Source organism: Macrobrachium rosenbergii, chromosome 22 (genome assembly GCF_040412425.1).
Source record: "Macrobrachium rosenbergii isolate ZJJX-2024 chromosome 22, ASM4041242v1, whole genome shotgun sequence".
NCBI classification, from domain to species: domain Eukaryota; kingdom Metazoa; phylum Arthropoda; class Malacostraca; order Decapoda; family Palaemonidae; genus Macrobrachium; species Macrobrachium rosenbergii.
Genome location: NC_089762.1, coordinates 29,419,891 through 29,425,890, shown reverse-complemented (window position 1 = coordinate 29,425,890; position 6,000 = coordinate 29,419,891). Strand labels below are relative to the sequence as shown.

Sequence of the window (6,000 nt, the reverse complement as noted above, 5' to 3'; positions counted from 1 at the left end):
TAATTTTTTGCATATCATATAATATAACGGCGCTTTAGCAATTGCTATCATTATTATTCCCTGACTGTGGAAAATGGCAGCAAAATCCAGAATTCGCTCAAGATTTATCGTGAAGAATAACAGACAAAATTAAAGAATTATCGGAAAATACTCATTCTTATCAAATCAAGAGAAAGATTCCGTGTGAAAGAAATGAGGAAGAAGGCTTGGAAATAATGTATCTAAATGGAATAAGATAAACTTGATTTAAACTTGAACAAAATTATTTTAAAATATGTGCAAAAAACATTTAATATAATCACACTTTATCACAAAGGAAAAAAATATAAATTATAATTTAACTAGACATAAATCAGAAATTGTTTTTCGAAGAGCGAAGACTCATTCCAAATCAGAAAACTTCAGATAACAAGAGGAAGAAAATGCGTGTAAGGTGACAAATGAAGACGAGGACGGAACACGTACAGCAAAAATTGGAAGGAAGGAGGAAAAGGAATAAATATTCGACACGCTGGGTGCGAGCAAAATCCTGATGTATCTGAAGGATCTCAGTTTAGGGTACGAGTTGAGAAAGATTGCAGTTCTCCAGCATCGCATATCTCTCTCGCAGGGGGAGCTGAATTGGAAAAGGAATTTGCTTGATGTTTCACCGAGGGAGTACAATGAAAACAAAAGTTTCGCGGCTTGCGCGTAATGTTTTTCCCCAGTAAAAGTTGGAAAATGCTTGTTCCCAGATGCGTAGTATTTAACCGTTTTCTATCTTAATTTGTCTTCAGTTTAGAAAGTGTTGGTTTTCAAGTTGTAAATCTGGATTTTAACTTTATGAGGGTGTGGGCTTATTGGGGAGGATAATATTAAGCTTCAGTATCACTACGGTTAACTGTAGTGTTTTTATCCGTAATATTGTTTTTCTTTTCAACTCCATCTCTTTCATCGGATCTTCATAAGATACTGTAGGAACGTACCCCATGGTTCCTAAATTATGTATCCCTAATAATTACGACAGAGATCGATTTTCGAGGTAAAGAGGTCACAAACATGGCAAAAATCGGATACAAATTTCTTTTTTAATTTATATTTTAGAATTAATACTATTTAACTTACCAATGATTTTTTACTCAATGTCTTGGGGCATCTTAAAAATGATGAAGGATGTCACAGCAGAACCGAAAGTGACTCTGTTTGTGTCCTGAGCTAAAAATAAAATTTAGTGATCGGTCTGAGGCGGTTTTAGAAATTTTGTAAAAATGCCAGGTACCGTAGATGAGTCAGGTCCAATTCTACGGCATTTTCATTAAGCATTTCAAATTGGTGCAGCATTCAGAATCAGTGATCAGCGAAACATTCGAAGCATTCTGTGGCATGGTGATGTTACCAATTGCCAAAAACAGTTAAAAAAACACAACTGTCACTGTTTTACTTTATACGCTTCACATGCAAAAATACTTCCATAAAGAGTAAACGAAATTGTTACCTGTCAGAATCTCAATTTCTTCTTTCTTTCACTGAAATTCAGCCAACATTCCTCAGTGAAACAGGGTGTCGCTTTTCAAGGACCCTGTGAATAAATCATTTTGCAAAGAAAAAAATAATTTCTGTTCCTTGTTCCCTCTTAGGTCATGCAAATGGCCATGATATTAGAACTCTGAATGAAGTGTGGCCTATGAAAAACGGACGAGTGAATACATTTTTAAAGGAAAACTTTCCAACAAGAATAACTGCTCTTACTTGGACAGAAAGCAGGAGGCGTTTTGGGATGGAATTCTTACATACTGAATTGTTAAAGTTGTGGGCTCATTTTATCAAGGTCTTTGGTTCGAACCCGGCCAGCAGCCCGCCGTTAACCCATCCATGAATAGGTATGAACTGCAGATGGTTAAAAAGAAGTGCTAGGGACTAGCAACCTCATCCCTGAAGGTCACGTTGAAAATCAGAAGAGACTACCTTTACAAAACGAGAAAAAGTCTTGCCCACTTAATGCTAGGTTGGTATGGGTGGTGGGCGGCATGCCAGGAGCAAGTAGACATAGCACAAATGAGTATAGCTCTGCACTACCTAACCGTAGTGCCCACATTAGTTGATCACTCCCTCATGAAACGTTTTCTGAATAAATACTCCATTAGATACCATCCAGTTTGAATGAGGTCCTTTTAGTAATTCTACTAATGCACAGGACAATTGTGTATGTGATAAAGTTAATTTATATATATATATATATATATATATATATATATATATATATATATATATATATATATATATATATATATATATATAATACATATATATAATATATATATATATATATATATATATATATATATATATATATATATATATATGTATATGTATATATTATGTATATATATAATGTATATGTATATATACTGTATATATGTGTGTGTATGTATTATATATACCACTTGTTTCACAATAACCTCATCACTTTCTCTAATTCATCACACTTTTTGGATGCCCTTGTCACAACAAGGCGTTGAATCTAATTGAAGAACAATAATTTTACCGCTCGCGTGTGTGCATACACAAGCATATATATATGTATATATTTATGTAAAATATATATATATATATATATATATATATATATATATATATATATATATTATGTATGTATATATATACATATATAAATTAACTTTATCACATACACAGTTGTTCTGTGCATTAGTAGAATTACTAAAGGACCTCATTCAAACTGGATGGTATCTAATGGAGTATTTATTCAGAAAAAGTTACAAGCTGTCTTGGACAAACAGTCCACATTATCAAGTTTCCGTACAATCCGTACAACAGCGTTGATGCAAGATTGAAATTTATTATTTCACAAATGTTTGACTGCTTTAAATATATATATATATATATATATATATATATATATATATATATATATATATATATATATATATATATATATATATATTATATATATATATATATATATATATATATATATATATATATATATATATATTTTGTGTGTTTGTGTGTGTGTATGCATATGAATCACTTGTCAAATTGTACACAGCAGAACTTGCGATGTCTGCGTCCATCGTTAATGTAATATATCTTTGTACGGATACTTGATAATGTGGACTGTTTGCCCAAGAAAGCTTGTAACACACACACACACACACACACACACACACACACACACACATATATATATATATATATATATATATATATATATATATATATATATATATATATATAATGTAATATATATAAACAATGTTTGTATTTTGTACTCTTCACGACAAATCATTCCTTACATTGCATAATCTAGAAAATTAGAAAATTCCACTTATCTTGTTCTTTCTTTTCGTTTATGTATAAATATCAGTAGGTCAAGTTTCCAATATTCATGAGAGTGTGCTTTCAAGACTACTGCACGTTCATTGAAGAAAATGGATGAAAACTATGGATTCCCGAAGACTCGTTACAGAGTTCTAGTGGAAGATCAAAGGTCGAAACTACAATCGCTTTTGCATACACTGCACCAGTAACCTTATATTGAACACATTCTCAATATTTTTGGTAATGAAGGCACTTTGCTCTCAGTGCCTCTGTCAGTTCATCTATCCATCTGTTTACTAAGTCATCTTCTCCTTCTTTCCCCAACACTTCTGAATTATACATAAACTTTTCACCAAGCTATCATCGTCCAGCCTTTCCTCAAGACCAAAGAATAAAAAAAATTTCATTCAGTTACGCCTGACATCTTCACCACGGCTGTGGATATCTGACTCCGCTATCAATACTTCTTACGCTGCATGTACTGTACTACGGAAACCGTTCATCTTAACATTTCCTCAACGATTTTCTTTTATCCACTTTCAGTGTTCTCGCTTTTCTTTCATAACTGTCTTTAAAAAATTTCATCTTTATATCCTTATCGATGTCTTAACTCACAGTGCTCCTCCCCTGTCGGTGCATCTGTCATGTTTCTGACTTTTTCAGTCAAAATCCTCACATTTGTCTTTCCCGGTAAAGCTATGTAACCTAAAATTCCTACAGTAACCTCTGTCACCTTTTGCTTTATACAGCGGAATAGTGATTTCTTTCACTGGTCCCTTCAGAAACTTTTTCTCATCCAGACTCACCTTACAAGCACTGGTCAGCCACACTGTTACCATAGTACCGCAGAATTGTACTTGAAATGTTATCTACTCCTGGTATCTTTTCATTCTTAGGCCTATTAATTGTTCTTCATACATCTTTAAAATTCTCTTTCACATAAGCTAACCTCTTTCACTCCTTTTCCATTCAAAGCTGCTTCTCTACATCTCTTCGCATTCAGCACATCTTCAAGATGCCTAATGCATTTTGAGATCCATTTTTTCATTAAGCTTTTCCTGTGTCTTTACTTCTTTGAAGAACAACTGGATGTTCTCCTTGATGTTCTTGTTCTGCTATTGTATTGTTTTATAAACGTGCCCTTGTTTGTTCTCATTGTAATTTTCTCTCTCACTTATTTCTTGACTGTTCTATCCCTCAGCTCATGTATCAGCTCATGGGGTCTTTTATCATGCATTGATTTTTAATTAATATTTTATTTTTCTTTAATTAAATCAAATCTTTCATTTCGTCATACAACCACATACTGTTTTTATTCCATCCTCTTTACCTCCTGTACACTCCCTGGCGTCCCTATGATCCACCCTCGAATTTTGCATACTCATTTATGCACTCCTTCCACTCCCATGTCTTTAACCCTAGCCTACAAGCATCCTTTTCTGTTAATGTGGTCTCTGATTTCCATCTTATCAGGTCAAATCACCGTGATACATTGATGACCACATATTTTCTCTGCTCCCTCCTCAAGTTCATACCTCACTTAACTTTACTTCAGTCAAAGAACTGATTAGATATACCTACAGCCACTCCTCACAATTAACTTTACTCCAGTCAAAGAATTGATTAGATAATACCTACAGCCACTCCTCACAATTAACTTTACTCCAGTCAATTTATTAGATATACCTACAGCCATTCCTCACAATTAACTTTACTCCAGTCAAAGAACTTATTAGATATAGCCTACCTACAGCCACTCCTCACAATTATCTTTACTCCAGTCAAAGAATTGATTAGATATACCTACAGCCACTCCTCACAATTACCTTTACTCCAGTCAAAGAATTTATTAGATATACCTACAGCTGCTCCTCACAATTAACTTTACTCCAGTCAAAGAATTTATTAGATATAGCTTACCAACAGCCACTCCTCACAATTAACTTTACTCCAGTCAAAGAATTTATTAGATATACCTATAGCCACTCCTCACAATTAACTTTACTCCAGTCAAAGAATTTTTAGATATACCTACAGCCACTCCTCACAATTAACTTTACTCCAGTCAAAGAATTTATTAGATATAGCCTACCTACAGCCACTCCTCACAATTAACTTTACTCCAGTCAAAGAATTTATTAGATATAGCCTACCTACAGCCACTCCTCACGATTAACTTTACTCCAGTCAAAGAATTTATTAGATATACTTAAAGCCACTCCTCACAATTAACTTTACTCCAGTCAAAGAATTTACTAGATATACCTACAGCCACTCCTCACAATTAACTTTACTCCAGTCAAAGAATTGATTATATATACCTACAGCCACTCCTCACAATTAACTTTACTCCAGTCAAAGAATTTATTAGATATACTTACAGCCACTCCTCACAATTAACTTTACTCCAGTCAAAGAATTTATTAGATATACCTACATCCACTCCTCACAATTAACTTTACTCCAGTCAAAGAATTTATTAGATATACCTACAGCCACTCCTCACAATTAACTTTACTCCAGTCAAAGAATTTATTAGATATACCTACAGCCACTCCTCACAATTACCTTTACTCCAGTCAAAAAATTTATTAGATATACCTACAGCCACTCCTTACAATTAACTTTACTCCTGTCAAAGAATTTATTAGATATAGCCTACCTACAGCCACTCCTCACAAT

At 33.5% G+C, this 6,000-nt stretch overlaps 1 long non-coding RNA gene across 1 annotated transcript in view; it reads left to right on the top strand.

Moving 5' to 3' along the window:
• The window catches only part of LOC136850697 (uncharacterized), a 553,838-nt gene that overhangs the window by 260,705 nt on the left and 287,133 nt on the right, over positions 1–6,000 (top strand). The gene's annotated exons all lie outside the window — the stretch shown is intronic.